Below are 25,000 nucleotides of genomic sequence, written 5' to 3' on the forward strand. Positions count from 1 at the left end.
CATTCATCAAGAGCAACATCACCAAGGTAGTGATTCATGCTGTCAATGAATCCATCCCCTTCCAGGTGGATAGAGATGCATCTGACTGCCCTGGCTGCCAGGCTCAACCAGGTGGGTAGGCCCGTAGAATTTTTTTCCAGAACCCTCCAGGGCCCTGAGCTCAGCCATCGACAAGGAGGCCCTAGTCATAGTGGAAGCTGTGCACCATTGGAGGCATTATCTGGCCGGAAAATTGTTCATCCTGCTGACTAGGCAATGTCCAGTCATTTTTTTTCTTTTCAACAAGAAACAGTGTGGAAAAATTAAGAATGACAAGATCCTGAGGTGGAAAATTGAGCTATCCACCTACAACTACAAGATCAACAGGCATCCTGATACCCTGTCCAAGGGGACATTTGCCAACAAGCAGTTGGATCTCCTCCAAAGCCTCCACAACAATGTCTGCCATCCCAGACTCACCAGGCTCTACCATTTTGTTAGAGCCCGCAACCTCCCCTACTTGGTCGAAGACATCAAGGAGTTGACATGCAACTGCCCGGTCTATTCCAAGTGCAAACACCAGTTCTACTGGACGGACAAAACCCATCTTATCAAAGCCACTCACCCCTTCGAGCAGCTGAGCATGGACTTTAAGGGACCTCTCCCATCCATCATCAGAAATGTATACTTTCTAAACATCATGGACAAATACTCCTGTTTCCCCTTCACCACCCCCTGCCTGGATATAACCACGGCCATGGTCATGAAGGCACTACGCATCACCTTCTCTCTGTTTGGGTACCCCTTCTATATCCATAGCAATCAGGGGTACTCCTTTATGAGCGAGGAACTGCATCAGTATCTATTGGCCAAGGGCATAGCCATGAGCAGGACCATGGGCTATAACCCCCAGGGAAATGGGCAGGTAGAAAGGGAAATGCCACTGTTTGGAGGTGGATCTCTTAGCTTTTAAATTGAAAGGACTGCCCTCCCTGATGCACTCCATGCTACCAGGTCCCTTCTCTGTATGGCCATGAACACAATACCACATGAAAGGCTTTTTTTCCTTCCCCAAGAAATCGGCATCCAGAACCATACTACCATCCTGGCTGATGAACCTTGCTTTGAAGGCACATCACACACCACAAAACTGACCCTCAGGTTAAGAAGGTCCACCTCCTCCACACCAACCCTCAATATGTCTATGCAGAGTATCAGGATGGTCAAGAGGACCTCCAGCTGCGAGCTGGCTCATTTAGGAGACCTCTTGACCGACCAGCCAAACCTTTCCCCCAATAACCCCAACCAACTGGCCCCAATATTGGTGCCCAAATTTATGCCCCTAACTAGAACTGACTCGAGCAGCATCACAGTACCAACACCCCCTCAGCCACCAAGGGCACTGCCTGTTGCATAAGACACCGCCTGAGAACCAACAGCAGTGCCACAGCAGATTCTGCGATGGTTGCAGCGACAGACGAGACCATCGGACAGACTGAATCTATAAGGAACTTTGAAGTATCGCAAAGCTGCAACAAACAGTAAACCACACCACCCCGCTGGACTTTCTTTAAAAAAGAGAGGTGAATGTGGAGCTAGCACTAGGTATATAGATGTACGTATGTATTGTATGGGCTGTCCCACCCCCTGAAGCTGTGACTCCTCCCTCCCAGATATCCCCATAAAGTCTGTTACAACCAAATCCTTCCCTCAGTACTTGCCTTGGAACCAGGCCAGTGACATGAAAGCTGTGCTGACACTTTAAGGTGATTAAAGCCTATTAATCACAATTCTCTGCCTGATTATGGTTGATTGGTAGTACAGACAGCATGATAATACTGTTATGGGGTTCATTTGGCATGTTATCCTTGGGGGAAAAACTGTCTTTCAGTCTGTGGCGCATAATTTCTCTTTCCCATCGAAGAAGGGAGAACAAATGTGTCTCCAGGAGTGAAGGATCCATTAATATTTTCCAAGCCAAAGGAAATGTTAATCCATGGACTCCGATCTTGGGAAGTTTCAGATTATATCCTGAGCTACATTTAGCAGCTTCTGATCTTGAGCAGAGCAGTTCTCGTGCCACACTGTGAAGCACCCAGGAAGCAATGGAGCTCCTGTGGAAGTTATTGAGGAACAAGGGTTACATGCCAACATTTGTTCATCTTAGGAAGTAGAGGCATTGGTGTGTTTTTTTCTTGACCATCATGTCAAGGTGCTTGACCCAAATCAGATCATTGGATCAGTGCCAGGGGTTTTAGCAACAATCCAACTTGAGTGCCACTTTCCGTACACTTCCAAGCTGGCTTAAATACAAAACAAACTGAAACATTGTTCTCCTCGCTTTTTTTTTTAGTTACAGTTCTGAAGGAAAAGTAAATGATAGAATTAAACCTTAGTGATGTGATGCCTGCTTAATCTTGGGGCTGTGCTGATAGAAATACTGATTAGTTCACCAGTTATAATGCCACAGAACATTGGCTAGCAAATATTCAAAGCAATGTTGACTTTTTAAAGCAGTGTTTTTCACCCAGACATATTTGCTGTTATTCCTCTCACCAAGCAAAAGACAAAGAACCATTTAGCAGGAAGGGAGAGTCTATGTCAAAGGGGTAAAGTTTTTGATGAGGATTCAAAAGAGGAGAGAGAGGATGTAAATCGAAATTAAAAATGTCAAAGTTCAAAGTTGCATTTGTTGTCAGAGTACATACATGACATCACTTACAACCTGAAATTCTTTTCCTGTAGGCCATGCTTAGCAAATCTATATACCAGTAACTCAAATGTAAACATGGTGAACTATCAACAGTAAACATATGTGCAAATGCAAATATAAATATACAGCAATAAATAATGAGCATAAGGTCCCATTAATGATTCCCTAAATGAATATAGTATCCCGTATTGTTCAAGAGACTTATATTAGAGGGGTAGTAACTATTCTTTATTGTGAGTCCTGAAGCACCTGTATCTCTTTCCTGATGGCATCAGTGGGAAGAGAACATAGCCTGGGAATTGAGGATCCTTTGTAATTGGCGCTGCTTTCCAACGGCTACATTTGATATGGATAATCTCAATGGTTGGGAGGGTTTTGCCAGGGTCCACTACATTTTGCAGAATTTTTCACTCAGGGGTATGGGTGTTCCCATACTAGGCCATGATGCATCCAGTCAGCTCACTTTTCACCACACATCTGTAGTTGTTACAGAGTTCTGTGTTGTGTATTGGCCTATGTGTTGTGTTGTTTTATGTTAAAAAGTGACAGTTTGCCTTAGAGAGACAAGGTGAAAGTGGACTGTTGAGAGAGTGGGAGACAGGAAATGAAAAAAAAAATCTGGACTTGGCTGCTAAACCACCACTGGGTGGTGCTGCGGAGTGGAAGAAGGCCCAGAGCATGAGTCATTGTCTGGAGGACAGTTTAGAATGTTGGGGATTTCAAAAAGGATGAACATTCTGAAGGCAACCAGAAGGATCCGGACCAAGCCTGTTGTTCCTCTCTCTGAAGGCAACACAAGACAACTTTGAATTTTGTGCTCGCTCTCTCTCTCTCTCAAAGATCTTTTGGCTTCAGTTTACCGAACAAACTGAATTTTGTTTATGATCTTTGCTTCGGTTGAGATCGAAGTTTTGTGTGTTTTGTGTTTGTTTTGTGTCTAAGTTTTTCTTATGGAAGAAGAAAATCTTCTTCTGGGGCTGGTTGGAAATATAACTTAGATTTTAATTACATATGTTATATTTAGGCTGGGGAATTTATTAGTTTTATACTGTTCTAGAAATTTGCATAGTAACCAGTGGGCATTGTTATAAAAGGGGGAATTTTGAATTAAAGTTTGAAGGTGAATTTTGGTTAATAAAGTAATTGCTCATCTTTACCCCTGTGTGATATGCCTTCTTTGTGGTTGCTAGTTTGATCTTGTAACAAAGTTGCCAAGGTTATTAATGATATGACCAATCCTCCACAAACTCCAGAGGAAGCAGAGGTTCTGTTATGCCTTCTTTGCAAAAACATTTTTTTTTATATTATGGGTCCAGGACAGGTCCTTTGAGATAGTGACACCCATGAATTTGTAGTTCCTAACCTTTGATTCCCAAGTGAGTACTGTATCATATACCTAGATACTACTCTGAATCCCTGAAAAATGTAAACACTGTAGACTCAGGCACTGTGATGGTGTTTGCTTCTTCTGTTTCACCAGTAAGTAAAATTTGATTTTTAAACAAGGAATTTACTTAACACTGTTATTGGGCTCATTTCTCCTTAGAGAGAAACTGACGTACAAGAAATTTCTTTTGAAGCAAGCACAGAGTTCATAATCTAATAGTGATTTTTTTTTTAAGTTGAACAGGCTTAAATTTAGGACTTTCTGAACATAGCTTTTTCTACTATATTAGAGAGCTTATAAAATAGCTTGGCAGTCAGATTGGAATTCCAGGAGGAATTTCCCTTCAATTATATGCATGTTAAACTCTATTTCTGAAATTTTCTTTTCATCGAAATTACAATGTTAATACATTCCAGACACTTCTGTTTAATGGGTGAATACGATAGAGGACAAATGTCCAGGTCAATGTCATGATGGTCAAATTTAATAAATTACTAAGTGAATTTCTATCAATTAACTTTCTTCAGTCCATTGTGAGCGTATTTAAGGAGAAATGGGATGATCTATTGCTTTTAATTTCCCAGCTTGACCCATTCATATCAATTCATAAATTTACTTTAGTGGCTAACTGGAAATTATCAAAGCAGCCATGGAAGAAGGAAATACTCTCAAAAAATAATCACCCAAAAATCAACAAAGAATTGAAACCAGTTCCTCAAGAAAAAGAACATGTTCTTTAATGGATTGATTAAGGAACCAATTGACAAAAGAAACAATAATAATCCCTACATTTTCCATAATGCTTTTGATCTTAACCATATAACCATATAACAATTATAGCATGGAAACAAGCCATTTTGGCTCTTCTAGTCTGCACCGAACTAAGTGCTCTCCTCTAGTCCCACCTACCTGCACCCTGCCCATAACCTTCCATTCCCCTGCTATCCATATATCTATCCAATTTTTCATTAAATGACAAAATGGACCCTGCCGCCACAACTTCTCCTGGAAGCTCATTCCACACAGCCACCACTCTCTGAATAAAGAAGTTCCTCCTCATGATACTTCTAAACTTTTGCCCCTTAACTCATGATCTCTTGTTTCAATCTCTCCTACTCTCAATGGAAAAAACCTATCCACATCAACTCTATCTATCTCCCTCATAATCATAAATACCTCTATAAATCCCCTCTCAACTTTCTACGCTCGAAAGAATAAACACCTAATTTGCTGAATCTTTCTTTGTAATCTAGATTCTGAAACCCAGGTAACATTTTTGTAACTATTCTCTGCACTCTCTCTACATTGTTGATATCCTTCCTATAATTCAGTGACCAGAACTGCACACAGTACTCTAAATTTGGCTTCACCAATGCCTTGAACAGTCTCAACATCACCTCCCAACTCCTCTATTCTATGCTTTGATTTATAAAGGCCAGCATACTAACAGCACTCTTCACAACCCTATCCACATGAGATTCTACCTTCAGGGAATGATGAACCATTATCTCTAGATCATTCTGCTCCACTGCATTCCTCAATGACCTCCCATTTACTATGTATGTCCTCTTTTGATTATTTCTACCAAAATGAAGCACTTCACATTTATCAGCATTAAACTCTATCTGCCATCTGTCAGCCCACTCTTCTAAGCAGTCCAAATCCCTCTGCAATCTTTAAAAACCATCTTCATTATCCAGAATTCCACCTATTTTAGTATCATCTGCATATTTACTTATCCAATTGACCAGCCCATCATCTAGATTATCAATGTATTTGACAAATAGCAAAGGACCCAATACAGATCCCTGAGGCACACCACTTGTCACTGGCCTCCAGCCTGACAAACTGTTATCCACTATGATTCTCTGGCATCTCCATTCCAGTCACTGTTGAATCCATTTGACTATCTCAAAATTGATACCTAATGACTGAACCTTCCTAACTAACCTTCCATGCAGAACTTTATCAAAGGACTTACTGAAGTCCACATAGACAATATCCACTGCTCGACCCTCATCAACATTCCTAGTCAACCTTTTCAAAAAAATTCAACAAGATTGGTCAAACATGACCTTCCATGCACATATCCGAGTTGAGTGTTCCTGATCAGACCCTGTCTCTCCAGATACTTATATATACTATCTCTAGGAATGTTTTCCATTAATTTACCTACCACAGATGTCAAACTTACAGGCCAATAATTGCTAGGCTTGCTCCTCAAATCCTTTTAAACAAAGGAAACAGATGTGCAATACACCAATCATCCAGTCCCAGGTGGTAATTAGCTCTTAGAATAGTATTTGTATATTAGCACTTTAATCAACACAGCAATCACTTTGATGATGAAGTTTTAAATTCATGTTATTTATTTTGGATGGACAATATGTCAACAAATACATAAGGCATATTATAGCTTCTAAAACAATGTGCTGGCAATGAAAGTATATATATTTTTTTCTTTTCTAGATTTTGTTTCTTTATATTGTTTCAGAATTTTATTTTAATGGATAGTGTTATTCTGTTTATAGTCATCTTGAATGATTTATTTTTCCGATTGTTAAAACATAAAGGTGTTCTGAGAAAATCTAATTGAGCTGTAAATTGTTGCATTTATTGTGGTGGGTGGAGATTAAAAGATAGCTGTATTAAGCTGTATGGCACACAGGCTGAAAAATAACCAGTACAAATCGGTTATCACCAATATTGGCATCATGGCTGCACCAGAAAGAGCATTACTGGTAAAAGGGACATGAATGCTATTGTTTTATATTAGACCTTCAATATCAACATATAGTTATAGAGTCATGAACTTCTATAAGCATGGAAATAGGCCCTTTGGCCCAAACATTCATGCTGACCAAAGCAGTCTTATTTTCCAGTGTTCATCCCATATCCCTCTCAATCTTCCCTATCCAGATACATGTCTAAGTGCCTTGCAAATTTTACAATTGTCCCTTCTACGACTTCCTCTGGCAGGTCTTTCCCTATATCCACCATTGATGTTTATCTGGTCCCTTTTACATCTTTCTCCTTGCACCTCAATCTAGTTTTAGATACCACTGCCCTGGGGAAAAAAAATGCTCTGGCTATTTAGCTTATCTATACCCCTCATGATTTTATAAACCTCTGAAAGATCCCCTTCAGCCTTCGATGATGCAGGGAAATAACTCCCAACCTATCCATCCTCTCCTCATTATTCAAGTTTACCAGTCCAGCAACGTTCTTCTGAATATTGTCTGCACCCTTTCCAGCTTAGTCATATCATTTCTACAGCTTGGTGACAGAAACTGTGAACAATACTTCAATAGCAGTATCATAGACCTTTTGTATGGATATAATATGTCGTCCCTGCTCCTGTATACAATGCCCTGATGGATCAAGTGTGACAAACACCTTCTTCACCACCCTTTCTACCTCTGTTGCCCCTTTCATGGAATAAAGTCTTTTTGCAACACAATCCTCTCCAGGACTGCACTATTCATCATAAGTGAGATATGGAACAAGTGGAAGGACACTGGGTGAGTAAGGTGCTATCTTGAAGTAGTAGATCAACTCAAATAATCATAACCTAGTATAAAGTCAGGTCTGTCATTTCAGTCATAACTGAAGGAGATAAGTGAGCACACAAAAAAAAATACTAGAGAATCTCAGCAGATTAAACAGCATCCATGGGTAGAAATGGCCAATCAACATTTCTGATCTGAAACACCCATCAAGACTCAGAGGAAAATGGTGTTATTACATATATAAAGAGGGTAAGAAGTTGGGGGATGGTTCTATAGCTGAAATGGAATAGGACAGAAGGTATGAGAGGTGGAGAGACAGGTAGGAGGAAAAATCACTATAAGGGCAGGCGAAGAGAGGGGGAAATAGGTAAGTGCAGCAGTAGGTGAAGAGGTGGGTACAATCTTGAGGAAAGGACCTGTCCCAAAATATTGACGGACAACTTCAGCCCATGGACGCTGTCTAATCTGCTGAATTCTGCCAGTTTCTGTTTCATTTGCTCAAGATTCTTGCATCTGCAGCTTTTATATTTTCTGAAAGGAAAACAAAATTGTGGGGTACTCTGTTGGAGGTGCCATTTTTAAATGAGATGATAAAATGCCAAAATTGACAGTTCATATTGACATAAAATCACCATTAAGCATCTCTGAAGTACAGAATATTCTTATGGCTCAGTCTAAAAATATACTTTGGAAGCATTACTAAAACAAAATATTTAATTCATTGTTTTCTTCTGAGAATTTGCTGTGTGTTAATTAGCTCCCAAATCTGCCTACGTGTCAACAATAAATGTGCTTCAAATAATTTATGAAGTTTCAAGATGTTTAGGGTATCTAAAGGACATGAAAATTATCTATTATTTCTCTTTCTCCTATTTATCACAAGCGAGAATTAAGTTGCAGTTGCACAAACTCCCCTGTGGTTATAATGTTTATGTTTCTATATTTTACAGTGATCATGGATTTAATTTAATGGTTCTTTTTATATATTTTTTTTTATTTGTTTTTAAAATGTTATTGCACTATGGACAGAATTTTCCTTAATATTTCATTCAGAGTTAATTTTGCTTAAGTACTTCCACAGTTAATTGAAGTAATCGGGTTTAGTTTGCAGCCACGATTTAAATTTCAAATAAATGTTGCCTAGCAATTCATCTCCTCCTTAATGGAGCTCAATGTTTCGCCCATGTGACTTGTATAGATGTGCGATGGCCCGGCACTATGGCAATTGAGCTGGCGCTCCGCTCAACGGCACTGAACCCAACAAGCAAACCGGCGGGTGAATGGCAAGGACAGCTTAAAGGCCAGCGATCCCAAAATGGCACTGGCCTTGCTGTACAGCCAACAGACAGGGACAGCGAGTGGGGAAGAAGGCCATTGTTATGCAGGAAAGTACCTGTATGCGGGAAACCCACTTTTGTTATGCATGTTGTGACATCAGCCAAGGAGCCACCATGGCAGGAACAGTACAAGTATAAAAGTTGGGCCTGAGCCCTAATAAAACTCAGAGCTTAACCCGACTGCACTACATGGTGTCTTTTTTTAAGTAGGTTCGGCAACAATTGGTGACCCTGACAGTTTAGATGGCATCTAAACCCAGTGATGAGTGAACAGGCAGCATTCAACGTGGTCGCTATCAAGCTGCTGACCTTCTGGACGAATCAACCACATGTGGTTTAACCAGGCTGAAGCACAGCTTCAGTTCTGCCATATCACAGCAGAATCCACCCAGTACATCTCGTGGTGAGCATCCTGGACCAGAACATGATGAGCCGGGTGGCCAACTTCATCCAGGAGACCCCATCGGAAGGCACATACACCACCTTAAAGGACTTGCTGATCAAGACTTTCAGGTTCCCACAGCATGAGAGAGGGACATGTCTGCTCCATCTGGATGGGCTATGAGACAAGCCCCTGTCAGCTCTTATGAATGAGATGCTGGCCCTTGTGGGCAAACGCAAACCCTGCATTATGCTTGAGCAAGTATTCCTGGAACAACTGCCCAAGGACATCCAACTGCTCCTGGGTGACTTGTATTTCAGTGACCCCCAGAAAGTCGCACCACAAGCGGACATTCTGTGGAAACAGAAGAGAGAGTGCTCGGCATTTGTGGGGCTCATCACTAAACCCCACAGTCAGACCTTTGTAGAGCCATTGAAAGAACAGCAGCACCCCAGAGGAGGTGATCCTGATGACCAATGGTGTTTCTACCACCAGAGCCCATCAGTGCAGGCCGTCATGCACATTTCAGGGAAATGCCAGGGGCCAGCCATCGTTAATGGCCATGAGAGCTGGCCACCAAGACAGCCTCCTGTACGTTTGGGACCGACAGTCCAGACGACACTTCCTCGTGGACACAGGAGCAGAGGTCAGCTTCCTGCCCCTGTCGGGACAGGGCACTAGGAACAAGCAACCAGGCCCCATGCTGAGGGCTGCCAACAACAACATGATTCGGACCTACAGTACCCGTAAGTCCAACTGCATTTGGGAAGCAGCCTCTTCTCAAGGGTGTTCAGCTGGCCGCAATGGAATAGCCATTCCTCGGGGCAGACTTCCTGCACGCCCACAGCCTGCTAGTGGACCTCAAGGGAAGGAGACTGGTCCGCACCAAGACTTTTCAAATCTCCCCCCTCAAAAATTCCACGGTCCCAGCACTCCACCTGGACTCCATACAGAGATCGGATAACGAGTATGCCTGGCCGAGTTCCCTGCAGTGCTAACCCCCCCCCACCCCCCAATTCACCATGGTGATGCCTGACATCACCACATCCTGAACCAGGGCCCGCTGCTCCACGCAAGGGCAAGACACTTTCCTCCGGGGAAGCTCTAGCTGGTGAAGGATTAATTCAGGAAGCTGTAGGAGCTTGGCATCGTACGGCAGTTGGACAGCCATGGGCTTCTCCCCTGCACATGGTACCCAAAGCAACAGGGGGCTGGAGACCATGCGGCAACTACCGCCTGCTCAATGAGGCCACAACACCGGACCTGTACCCCATGCTGCACATCCAGGACTTCAGTGCTAATCTGCACGTGGCAAGGTTCTTCTCCAATGTGGACCTCGTGCAGGGATATCATCTGATCCCAGTACACCCCGATGATATCCCCAAGACCGGCATCATCACCCTGTTCGTCCTCTTCAAATTCCTCTGAATGCTGATCTGGCTAAACAGCACTGTACAGACCTTCCAGCGACTCATAGATGCAGTGGACGGCACCTTCATGTACCTGATGACATCCAGGTGGCAAGCAGGAACCAATGGATGCATATGGCACATCTCCACAACCTCTACATCTGACTGAGCGAGTTCATCCTGACGATCAACCCAGCCAAATACCAGTTCGAATTGGAGACCATTGATTTCCTGGGCTACAGGATAAACAGGGAAGGAGCCACACCACTACCAATTAAAATGGAGGCCATTTGGAAGTTCCCCAGACTCAACAATACCAAGGGACTGCAGGATGATCAATTTCTATCACAGGTTCATCAACCCTTGTTCGTCCCGATGGCAGGCAAGGCGGAGGACATCACCTGGGATGCAAAATCAGCAGAAGCCTTCTTGAAGGCCAAGGAAGCCCTGGTGGATGCCATACTCTTTGGCACATCCCAGGTCAGATGCTCCAAAGGCCCTATTGGTGGATGCCTCAGGAATGGCGATCAACAGAGTTCTGAAGCAGCAGATCGAGGGAAGTTGGTGGCCACTGGCTTTCTTCAGCAAACATCTGCGGACTCGAGTACTAGAGTACAGTGCTTTTGACAGAGAGCTACTGGCGCTGTACTTAGACATCTGCCACTTCCTAGAGGGCACGTCCTTCATGGCTTTCACAGATCACAAATCCCTGACTTTTGCCTTGGCTAAAATCTTGGACCCCTGGTCAGCCCGCCATTAACAACACCTGTCTTACATCTTGGAGTACACCAGAAATGTAAGGCACGTCTCTAGCAAGGACAACGTGGTAGTCGATGCACTGCCCAAGCAAAGTATCCATGTGCTATCAAGGGGAGTAGACTTCGTGGCACTGGTGGAGGCACAGCAAAAAGATGAGGAGATTCCCCAATTCAGGACTGCCATATCGGGGCTGCAGCTCTAGGGCATCCCAGTCAGGACAGATAACACCACCTTCCTGTGCAATGTGGCCACCGGTCAAGTCAGACCCATCGTCCCGGCAGTTTGGAGACAACAGGTTTTCGACATCACCCATACCATCCATCAGGATCATGGTCCAGCTGATGGCCTGGAAATATACGGAGCATGGATTGTGGAAACAGGTAGGTGGGTGGGCAAAGGGGTGCACGGAGTGCCAGACAACGAAGGTACAGCAGCACACCGAGACCCCACCTCAGTACTTCGAGGCCTCAGAACTAAGGTTCGACCACATCCACATAGATATAGTAGGACCTTTGTCAGTATCCCAGGGTTTCCATTATCTGTTCACGATGGTCAACTGCTTCACCAGGTGGCTAGAAGCAGACCTGCTTGTAGACATGTCCACAACCTCATGCTTCAGTGCCCTCATTTCGTCCTGGGTAGCATGGTTCGGGTTACTGTCCCACATCACATCCGAAAGAGGGGCTCAGTTTACCTCCAGTCTGAGGTCTGACCTCAGCAGTCTTTGGGGTGCCCAGTTGCATCACACAACAGCTTACCACTCACTGTCCAATGAGCTGGTGGAGCATGGTCGAGCACTTCCACAGGCACCTCAAAACCACGCTCATGACCAGACTCCAAGGACCCAACGAGATACCATGGGCGCTTTTGGGCATCCGCATGGCACCCAAGGAGGACCACAACACCTCTTCAGCTGAACTTGTCTACGGAGCTCCACTGGTAGTCCTGGGAGCATACATATCTTCCCCAGGTGGACAGCCAGATGACTCTGCAGCGTTCCACTGCAGGGTAAGGGAAAGAATTGGCCACCTGGCCCTGATTCCACCTTCCAGGCATAGACATATGAGGACTAATATACCCAGAGACCTACAGGATTGTAAGCATGTTTTCATTCTCAGGGGTTTACATCGTCCACCACTTCAGAAGCCATACGACGGTCCATTCCAAGTCATCCACAATAATGGAGCTAAGAGCTGGATGTCAGAGGCAAGACAGAGGTCTTCACCACAGACAGGCTGAAGCCAGCACACCTGGATCCAACGTGCCCGGTTGAGACACCAGCACCACGTCAAAGAGGCAGGCCACCGAAGGCTGCTGAGACTTTGCCTCAGGACACCAACGACAACAACAAGGATAATACTGCTGATTCTGTGTGGGGGTGGAGTGGTCAGTAATTGAGCTGCCGCTCCAGGCAGTGAGCACAACAAAAGGCCAGCAGCCCATGCAGCAGCACTGGCCCCGACAAGTAAACTGGTGGATGAACATCAAAGACAGATTGAAGGCCAGCAACCCCAAAACGGCACTGGTCTTGCTGCACAGCCAACAAGCAGGGACAGCGCACTGGGAAGAAGGGCATTGTTATGCAGGAAAGTACCCGTGCGCGGGAAGATCGCTTTTGTTATGTATGTTGTGACATCAGTCGAGGGAGGGTCATGGCGGAAAGAGTGCAAGCATAAAAGTTATACCTAAGCCCTAATAAAACTCAGAGCTTAACCTGACTACACTATGTATGTGTATGTGTGTCTTCTTTCAAGTAGCACGTGGCTACAGATGCATGATTTTGACCTGTTATTTCATAATCTTATGGATATTTCTGCCAGAAAAAAAAACATTCCATACAAGGGAAGCAGTGTGGAATCTGCTCATTTATGATTGAATTTCACACAGCCATCAGAACTTAGCAGTCAGATTTCTTGAACATAGGAGCCATTTCCAACAAAATCTAAAGATCTTTGAAAATGGGACAATTTGAGAGACAGGAGATGGGTGGGAATGTGGCTTGTTTTTCGCTGATGACAACCTAAACATTCTGATTGATGACACCCAGCTCAAAAAGAGTCAACTTAAATTTAAAATTTGGACAGATAGCTCAATAATAGGCCATTTCGCCCACGACCCTGTGCTGCTCAATTACACCCAATTAACTTGCAACCCCTAGTACATTTCAAATGGTGGAAGGAAACGGGAGCCCCCGGGAAGACCAATGCAGACACGAGGAGAACATCCAAACACTTTACGGACAGTGTGGGATTCAATTCCCAGTCCCGATCGCTGATGATGTTACAGTATTGTGTTAACCACTATGCTAACGATGGTGTGCCAGGAAGCCAAAAGCCAACACATCCAAGCAAACTTTGTCCTCAGAGACGTAACAGGCAGACATGAGACCTACATACAGAAATCAAGTAAGGATACCATATACGTAAATGGACTTCATTGATAAAACCTTCAGCCTTTCAGGCTCAGATTGATAGGGGCTGGCAGTATGACCCAATGAACACAAGACGTTTCCTCTCAAGCTCAAATCATGACTGGATGAAGATGTTTCTTCCAATTAAAAAAAAGGGCAATGGCATTCAATGGAGGAAACTATGAGTCTTCACTCTATGCAAGTATCATGCATTTATTTTCTAGAACCCTTTGCCAAGATAGATCAACACCAATATTCACTACCTACACAAATGCACAGAGCTTAGCCTTGCTTTCTGGGCTTTTATTATTATATACCCATTTCAGTATTTTATCTATTTGATATCTTTGAAGAGCAAACAAATTTAATGGCTGCATTCTATCATCCTCAAATGCAAGCATACTGCATTGTTTTCTCAGTACTCTGTCTTTAATTATGTAGAACAGTAATCTGAATTCAATTGAATACATTTTCTTTTCTCACTTGGCATCTGATTGATCCTGGAGTAGGCAAACTGCTCTTTGCCTGTAATGATCCGTTCCTGACTGGCATCTCCATGTGCCTGAGAACAAAGGGTTAGCATATGAGAATGTTTGTCGGCCCTTGGACTGTACTCGTTGGAGTAAAGAAGGATGAGGAGGTGGTGGGGGACATCATAGAGACATTTAGAATGCTGAAAGGCCTGGGTAGAGTAGAGGAGACAATGTCGTTTTGCATTGTAGGGGAGTCTATAACAAAAGGTCACAATTTCAGGATAAAATATGTCAATTCAAAACAGAAATGTGGAGACATTTCTTTAGCCAGAGGGTCATGAATCGATGGAACTTGTTGCCACAGACAGCAATGGAAATAAGGTTGTTGGGTGCATTTAAGACAGATATTAACAGGTATTTGATTAGTCAGGGTATCAAGGGTTACGGGGAGAAGGCCAGGGAGTGATGCTGAGTAATAAGGATCAGCTCATGATTAAATGGCAGAGAAGGCCCAATAGGCCTATTGGCCTATCTTTTGATGATATAGGTCCATCCAGTGCACATTTCTCTATTCACTCTGGGTAGCTACTTGCCCTCTGAGGCACTTTAGAATCAGCATGAGACTCAAGAGAATGGACACTGTCTGACTCTGAATTTGAAAATCCAAACAAAAAGTTTCTCTGTTACAACACGTTACACATTTGTTTGATTTTGCACATCCTTTCATACTCAAGAATAATGCAATTTGACTGGATAGTATGCAATACAAAGTTTTTCACTATATCTTGATGCACGCGACAATAAATAATTCAATTCAACACAATAGTCTGTGAAAAGCTCGTCTGGGGATTCGTTAAGAGCAACATTGATTCTGAATTATAGCCTAACCTTGGCTTTCCATAGGCTACTGTGTTCCCACTATCCTTTCTGTTACTGTTAGAATTTAAAATAACAAGTGAAGCCATTGTTACTTTTTGGTAGCACATAGTAACCTTGCTCAGAAACAAGCCAACATTAATCATTAATCTGCTAAAACGAAGATCTTCTGTTTAATTATTCATTTGCTGGAATCTGCTTTGATCTATCTCAGTTGGAAAACAAATTGCAATGGCTCAATAAAATAAAATGAGCATACTAAGAAAGGAAAAGAAAGCTGAAAAAAAACAGAAGAATGTGAAGAAAGCCTTTAGAAGGGCCTTTATAACTAATGCTGACAGATACTTTCATCCTGTCTTAAAATGAATATCCCACTCATCAAGGTAGAAAGGATGTTTCTCTGTGTTAAGCAGCACTTTATGAAGCTGGGGATAAATCAGACAGGCCACAAACAGCCCATGTTAGAACAATCAAGAGTCTCTTTATACAAATGAACCTGAAAGCAAAATTATCTATCATCCACCAAAATTAATAGTTCCTCCTTTTCCAAAATTGGCCCTATATTTTCAGGATCCCAATACCTCAGAGGATATGTTAATTTTTCATTCCCAGCAGAGCTATTGAAAATGACTGAATTCTAACCATGAAACCATTTTGGTTCCACAAATATTCCAGACTGATGAACCATCTAAAAAATTTGCAGAATTGTGTTATTCGTATGGATACTCCATTTCCTTGTCCCAAAGCATCCCACATTCCAGTAAATTGTTCTGGTTGATGGCAGAGACTGCAGAAACACAGTTTGTTTTTCCCTGATGAGGTGCTCACCCAACCTTGCAGATAGTCAATGCCATCACAGTTAGTAATTTAATCATATTTTAAGGATCTCCGCTTTTCAGAAATAAGTAAACAGTTAATATGGAAGGAAACCATTAAAAGAATAATATTGTGAAAATACAAATATAAACTAATCAAAAATAAAGAGATTTGGTATGCCACCAGAAATCCTGGCAAATTTCTATAGATGCATGGTGGAATGTACGCTGACCAGCTGCATCACAATTTGGTATGGGGACACCAATATCTCTGAGCATAAAGCCCTCCAAAAGTAGAGGACCCAGCCCAGGACATCACAGGCAAAACCCTCCCTACCATCAAGGTCAGCTGCAGGCAATGCTGCCATCAGAGGTCAGAAGCAATCATCAAAGACCCTCACCATCTCTAGAGGTTAAAATGATAGTTTTTGTATTGGTATATTTTTGGTACTACTTGTTTAGAATTTTAAACAATTTTAATTTTAAACTTTCTATAGGTGAATTTGAACAACTATTACAGCACCAGTGACCCAGGCTTGAATCCATCCCTGTCTGTAATGAGACTTTACATTCTCCACATTATCTGCGTTGGTTTCCTCCAGGTGCTCGGGTTTTTTTCACCCTCCAGAAATGGATAGGTTCTCTAGGTTAATTGGTGTATTTGAGTGGCATTGGCCCATGGGAAGAAGAGCATGTAACCATGCTTTATCTCTAAAATAATGTTTCAAAAAAATATCACTAAAGGCATTTCAAAAGAGTGAAAGTACTTTTTTGGCAGCAGGTATCCCATGGAAAGTGAACATAATGCTGAACCATGCACAATCTGTCCATTTACAGTCACATTGGTCTCTTGGCTGATGCCTGGAAATTGATATCACCCATTTTTGGTGCGTCAAATCTGTGATATTGGTTATCTGTGCTTCAGTGTGCAGACACAGTCTGGAATGCATCACAATTACATAGCAGGACGCTGATACTTCACTAAGTAATCATTTGGCCATTGGCACAATCTAGCCAATAAGCCTTGGTGCAATATTAAATAACACAAATAAAATAGATTGTCATAATCTTTTACCCAGGATATGGGAGTCCAAAACTTGAGGGCATTTGGTTTTGGTAGGAGAGGAAATATTTAAAGGGGACCTGTGAGGCAAGTATTTTCACAAATAGAGTGGTGGGTACATGGAATGGGATAACAGAGTCTTGAAGTTGTATTTAAACAGGTACACTGATAGGAAATGCTGAGAGGGATATTGGCCAAATGCACACAAGTTGGAGGAGCTCAGGGAGGGTCAACAAGGATAAGTTGGGCTGAAAGATCTGTTTTCATGTGGTATAACTCTATGAATATGATCTTTTGACATTTTATATGACTAAAAAGATGTTTCTTTAAAAAATTAGAACATTAAAATATAATTGATTAATTCCTCTATCTTTATTTTCAAAAGAATATTATTAATTCTAAAAAGGATGAAAACAGGCCATTTTACTTCATTGAAGGTTGGTAATTTGTTTCATTTAGTGAGAGTATGCTGGAACTGCTGAGGTTCCAGAGAGGTGGTGTATCCAACCCCTCTGCTCAGAATTATATGTAGCCAGTGTAGAGTCCAGATGCAGCGTGGGAGGTGAGGTGTGCCATCATCTAACTTCCAAAAGATCCCAATCTTTTTCTCAGCTGTGTAAAGAAGTCCAGAACAGCCTGGTCCACTGCATTCTGCCCATCGTTTGATTCTGACCCAGTGAATTGGTTAAATTATTACAACCCAATTCATTTTCAAAATCACATGTACCAGCTGTCCTTGATCTTGCAGGGAAATACCAACTAGTTCATCCATTATCACATGCATTCCATTCTGTATGTGACAGCAAGTTGTCAGTGTTCTTGATTGGGTAGAGCTTGCAATTGGATTCTGTCAGATAATTAGGAGTCAAATTTTACCCTACCATCAAGTGGGTGTTACCAAAAAATTGGAAGAACCATGCTGGGCAAAAAAAAAATATTATATTTTTGTTTTCTCCCCTTATAGGCTGACCAGCAAATTGTTAATGCAATCTCACAGGTATCCTGATAGGTGGCATGGAAGCCAAGAAATAGAATGTGAAGGGGGGAGGGTGAAAAATTGGGGGAAGATGTCAGCAGTGGTGGGGTGGGAGGGAGAAGTATAGGAAGGAAGTGGTCAAAAAGTGTTGATTCTTGCAGTATGGAGTCTCCATTAATTGAAACTGCCCAATTGTTCCCTTTCTATGATTGTACAAAAGACCATAAGACATTGGTCCAGAAATTGGTTATTCAGACCATCTATTCTGATTCGCCATTCAATCATGAGCTGATCCATTTATTTCACTCAGCCCTACTCCTTAGCCTTATCCTCATAATCTTTGAGGCCCTGGCTAATCAAAAATCTATCAATTCCTTCCTTAAATGCACCCAATGCTGGCATCCACAGCTGCCTATAGAAACAAATTCCACAGATTCACCAGCCTCTAGCTAAAGATATTCCACCACATCTCCACACTAAGTGGCTGCCCTTCAATCCTGAAGATGTGCCCTCTTGTCCGAGATTCTTCCACCATGGGGCACAACATTTCAGCATCTCCTCTTTCCGTACCTTTCACTATTCAAATGAGATCCTCCCTCATTCCCCTAAATTTCAATGAGTACAAACCAAGAGCTGTCAAACACTCCTCATATGATATCCCTTTCATTTGCAGAATTGTTCTTGTGAGCCTCCTCTGAACCCTCTCTAAAACTAAGATCAAAATGGTCACAAGTCACAAAATTTAATAGGTACTGTAAATCGATATTGGGGACATCAATGAAAATGAAATTAATATGCCAGTAGGGAACATTTGTAATACATCATCTTGACTGTGTTTTGATTTTTGACTTAACACGAGTCAAAAATATTTTTTTCAATGTAGATATACAGCAAGGTGGCAGGGCATTTCAGCCTACGAGTCCACGCCGCCCAATGTACACCCAATTAACCTACATGCCCAGTACATTTTGAACGGTGGGAGGAAACTGGAGTTCCTGTGGGAAAACCCACACAGACTCGAGGTGAACATACAAACTACTTACAGATAGCACAGGATTTGAACCCCAGTCCCAGTGACTGGCACTGGAACGGTGTGACGCTAACCACTACGTCAACCATACCACCCTAAAGATTGCTTCATCCATTTTCTGTCCCTCAGAAATTCAATAACATTATTGACAATAAATTATTCAAAAACAACATTGCAATGAAACATCATTATTGTGAATCACACCAGGAATGCCAGGTCAATTCTCAATTGGCCAGAACTTACTTAAAGTGTCAGCACAAGACTTTCAAAATACATACAAATCATGTTTTATACATGATTCACACATAAGGGGTGGAAAACAATATTTTATTTCTAATCTACTTTGTAAACTATAGTAAGTAAACAACACTCATGTTTGAAATCATTCTCTGCTGCCCACTGAGAAATTACAGTGTGTAATGTAAAGCTAATTTTCACATTGACCACATGATTATTGGACTGGATCAGCAGTATTTATAAACAATGATCAGGAGACTTTGTTCTTCTCATAATTGTTTCTTCTGTGAAAAGATCTAGCTGAGAGGGTATGGTTTTGATTATGTCTTAAATTACTTGTAATAAACAAGGAACCTTGGAGGCTTAGGTGTTGACAGTTTAAATTATAGTTCTGAACAACAGTTAATCTTTTATTATGTCAGGAATGAAGTATCTGCAGTCACAATTAACAGTGTTTCTACACTTCCTTGGTGTTTATACTTTTGTGATAAAGTTTATACCTTTGTATAAAGGCACTGAGAATGCTCAAACTTGGCACCCGGAGAGTTGCCTCACATTAAGTGAGAGGAACTTATTACTTAGAAGAACTTATAACTTGTTGACACAGGCTGTTGTGGAGACTGATGATGGCAGGGATTGATAGGTTCTTGATTACTAATTATTAGTTTATTAATTAATTGTGTTTTTAAAGGCACCTCACAATCATTAAACTGGACAGATCCCAATGGTTGTTTGCAGTGTAAACGTGGAGGGGAAACTAGGCGGTGCACGTACCAAGAGTCCCCTGCCTTGTAAACATCCCAAAGAATCCATGAAACTCTAGAGGGTGTCATGCTAGGAAACGTATTCGTGCAAATGAACATCACACTCACTGCAGATACCAAGATGAACTCCAGGTGACACTGAAATTATGGAGAAAGAGGCCAGAGAAGCTAGCAGCAGAAGTGTGATTTCCCCTATTCCTGGATCAATGTCTTAAATGGCCAGGAAAAGTGAGCAGTAAAGCAATGATGCACATATAAATCCAAGCCTCTAACATGTACTCTTGTTGCAGGTAAATCTGTGCATTTCTCTCCATTGTTTCGCAATCTCATTTGCCCATGTACCACTGACATTTACACAGGTCTTATATGTGTGAAGGAAGTGTGGCCTCCCTGCCTGTCTGGAATGTGTGTATTGTGGATGGTCACATGTTCTTCCCATCTGAAACTTACTTGGAGGTCACATCACCCATCAGTCAAGGTTGGACTCCGGCCACTAATTAGTGCACACCTCACTGTTGGCTAATTTAAATCACTTAGGGTCATCATTAGCCAGTAGCACAGATTCACACTGTGTTTAGCACCAGCATAGAACACATTCACTCTCTCTGCCTTGAGATCCAAGCCCCAGACACTGCTCCATGCCAGGTCACTACTGTGGATGTTGCTGGAAGGTTTGCAGATAAGGTGTGGACCGCCCTGAAGCTGAGCCATAGTATTGCGATAGATCAATACTTGCAGTAGAGGCACACCCCCATTATTCAGGGAACTAGGAGCATGTGTAAGAGTCCCTGTTTATAGTGAGTGAGCAGTGTTGATTATACGTTTACCATTGTCAGAGTCTAACTGATGTTTGAGGTGAATGTCTATATTGTCACTTATGTGAATTCATAATTGTGTACTATTTAATGTTCCTCGTTTGTTTCCCGTGTATTAATAACGCTGTGATTGTAACGCTTTCCAGCCTCAGCTCTTTGTGAACTCACCAAACTTGATCCTCTTCCCACCATGACACCAGGTCATTAGGCAATGTTATTGCTGCCTCTCACTACCACTAACCACAACTTCATACATTTACACATTTGTAGAGCCTTTCTCCCCCTCTTTATATGAGAAGACTATATTTAGCAGAAGTTGAATGTTCTGTGTTTAACAGGGAGGGTCTGAGGGGCAGAGATGGTCCATCAGCTATCACCAGGGTCACAGAATTGAGGATCAGCTAAATGTATGATGGTCTCTGCCTGGATGAGGTTTTGCTATCATCAGAATTGTGTTGTAGTTATCCACAATGCATACTGGATAGTTTCCATAGAATGCTAGAACACAGAAAATAGGCCATATGGCCCTTCTAGTCTGTGCTGATCACTATTTCACTAGTCTCATTGATCCTCCAGACCTTTCCCATCCATGCATCTTAAAACTTAACATCAGCTGACAAATCATTCCACACCCCACCACTCCCTGAGTTAAGAAATTTCCTCTAATGTTCCCCCAAACCTTTCCCCTTTCACCCTAAAGCCATGTCCTTTTATATTTATCTCTCTTAATCTAAGAGGAAAGGGCATACTCACATTTAATCTGTCTATACACCTCATAATTTTGTAAACCTCTATCAAATCTCCCCTCATTCTTCTTTTTTTTTAAACTTTATTTAAAGATTTTATCACAGGAATAAAAATAAAAATTACATTTAAAGAAAAAATATAAAATAAAGTAATATAATTACAATACAACATCAGTAACCTAACTTAATTCAAACTAACCCCCCCAACATACAAGAACTAAAAAAAATCTATATAAAAAAACACCCTTCCCCTCCCCCAAAATAACGAGTGAAGAATTAGTAAAATTAATAATATTATATATTTTAAAAAGCACACACAAAGAAAAAAAATAACAAATAAAAATAGTAAAAAAAAAGATTTATCAAATCTAAAATATCACATCTAGGAACATACTTAAATCAAACTTAATTGCATATACTTAACAAATGGAGTTCACTTCAACTTATAAAAAGACATCTTATCTTGAATTGAAAAAGATATCCTTTCCATAATTAAACAAGACTTCATCTCTAAATACCACCTATCCAAAGTTAGTATATTTCTATCTTTCCAAGTAGATACTATACATTTCTTGGCCACTGCTAAAGCTAAATAGATAAAAGAAATCTGATAATCATTTAATCCTAAATCAATTAATAATTGCATATTTCCTAACAAAAATATATCAGGATATAATATAACACAAATATTATATAATCTATTAAATATAGATTGAATACCCTTCCAAAACTGTTGCAATTGATCGCAAGACCAGACAGTATGTAAAAAAGTACTAGCTATCTCTTCTTCTTCTTCTTCATCTTTTCTTCTTTGGCTTGGCTTCGCGGACGAAGATTTATGGAGGGGGTAAAAGTCCACGTCAGCTGCAGGCTCGTTTGTGGCTGACAAGTCCGATGCGGGACAGGCAGACACGGTTGCAGCGGCTGCAGGGGAAAATTGGTTGGTTGGGGTTGGGTGTTGGGTTTTTCCTCGTTTACCTTTTGTCAGTGAGGTGGGCTCTGCGGTCTTCTTCAAAGGAGGTTGCTGCCCGCCAAACTGTGAGGCGCCAAGATGCACGGTTTGAGGCGATATCAGCCCACTGGCGGTGGTCAATGTGGCAGGCACCAAGAGATTTCTTTAGGCAGTCCTTGTACCTCTTCTTTGGTGCACCTCTGTCACGGTGGCCAGTGGAGAGCTCGCCATATAACACGATCTTGGGAAGGCGATGGTCCTCCATTCTGGAGACGTGACCCACCCAGCGCAGCTGGATCTTCAGCAGCGTGGACTCGATGCTGTCGACCTCTGCCATCTCGAGTACTTCGATGTTAGGGTTGAAAGCGCTCCAATGGATGTTGAGGATGGAGCGGAGACAACGCTGGTGGAAGCGTTCTAGGAGCCGTAGGTGATGCCGGTAGAGGACCCATGATTCGGAGCCGAACAGGAGTGTGTGTATGACAACGGCTCTGTATACGCTTATCTTTGTGAGGTTTTTCAGTTGGTTGTTTTTCCAGACTCTTTTGTGTGGTCTTCCAAAGGCGCTATTTGCCTTGGTGAGTCTGTTGTCTATCTCATTGTCGATCCTTGCATCTGATGAAATGGTGCAGCCGAGATAGGTAAACTGGTTGACCGTTTTGAGTTTTGTGTGCCCGATGGAGATGTGGGGGGGCTGGTAGTCATGGTGGAGAGCTGGCTGATGGAGGACCTCAGTTTCTTCAGGCTGACTTCCAGGCCAAACATTTTGGCAGTTTCTGCAAAGCAGGACGTCAAGCGCTGAAGAGCTGGCTCTGAATGGGAAACTAAAGCGGCATCGTCTGCAAAGAGTAGTTCACGGACAAGTTTCTCTTGTGTCTTGGTGTGAGCTTGCAGGCGCCTCAGATTGAAGAGACTGCCATCCGTGCGGTACCGGATGTAAACAGCGTCTTCATTGTTGGGGTCTTTCATGGCTTGGTTCAGCATCATGCTGAAGAAGATTGAAAAGGGGGTTGGTGCGAGAACACAGCCTTGCTTCACGCCATTGTTAATGGAGAAGGGTTCAGAGAGCTCATTGCTGTATCTGACCCGACCTTGTTGGTTTTCGTACAGTTGGATAATCATGTTGAGGAACTTTGGGGGACATCCGATGCCCTCTAGTATTTGCCAAAGCCCTTTCCTGCTCATGGTGTCGAAGGCTTTGGTGAGGTCAACAAAGGTGATGTAGAGTCCTTTGTTTTGTTCTCTGCACTTTTCTTGGAGCTGTCTGAGGGCAAAGACCATGTCAGTAGTTCCTCTGTTTGCGCGAAAGCTGCACTGTGATTCTGGGAGAATATTCTCAGCGACACTAGGTATTATTCTATTTAGTAGAATCCTAACGAAGATTTTGCCTGCAATGGAGACAGCGTGATTCCCCTGTAGTTTGAGCAGTCTGATTTCTCGCCTTTGTTTTTGTACAGGGTGATGATGGTGTCATCACGAAGATCCTGAGGCAGTTTTCCTTGGTCCCAACAAAGCTTGAAAAACTCATGCAGTTTGGCATGCAGAGTTTTGCCGCCAGCCTTCCAGACCTCTGGGGGGATTCCATCCATACCTGCTGCTTTGCCACTTTTCAGTTGTTCGATTGCCTTATATGTCTCATCCAGGGTGAGGACCTCATCCAGCTCTAGCCTTAGGGGCTGTTGAGGGAGCTAGCTATCTGATCACAATGAAAACAACAATCTGACTTACTAAGACCAATTTTTTAAATTTTTTCTGGTGTTAGATATAATTGATGTATAAAATTATAATTAATCATCGCTAATCTAGCATTAATCAATTTCCGAATACTATTTTGACAAATTTTCATTTGTCAGCTATTGTAGAAACTAAATCTTTTTCCCATTTCAACTTATCTTTATCCCAATCTTTCTTACTTTCAAATTCTTGTAAAATACAATACAAATCAGATATATACCCCTTTTCTGGTATTGAAAGTACATTTTTCTTAAAACTAGTTTCGGGCAATAAAATCATTTGATGACCACATATTTGTTTTACAAATGATCTTAACTGATAATACACAGATACAGAATTTCCACTAATACCAAATTTCTTTTGTAATTCCTCAAAAGAACAAAAATGTCCTTCAAAAAAAATAATCAGATAAATTTTTTATTCCTTTCCTTTCCCATTGTTTCAAAGTGATATTGGAGACCGTAAAAGGAACAAGTTGATTATTATATAATGGCAATCACCCAGACCATTTATTTTTAAGCCCCATTTTTATCAAGTTTACTCGTCCATAAATTCAATAAATGTTTCAATATTGGTACATCATAAATTTGTAACAAATTTTTATTCCATTGAAACAAAAATTCATGTGGAGATT

Source organism: Narcine bancroftii, chromosome 7 (assembly GCF_036971445.1).
Source record: "Narcine bancroftii isolate sNarBan1 chromosome 7, sNarBan1.hap1, whole genome shotgun sequence".
Lineage (NCBI taxonomy): Eukaryota > Metazoa > Chordata > Chondrichthyes > Torpediniformes > Narcinidae > Narcine > Narcine bancroftii.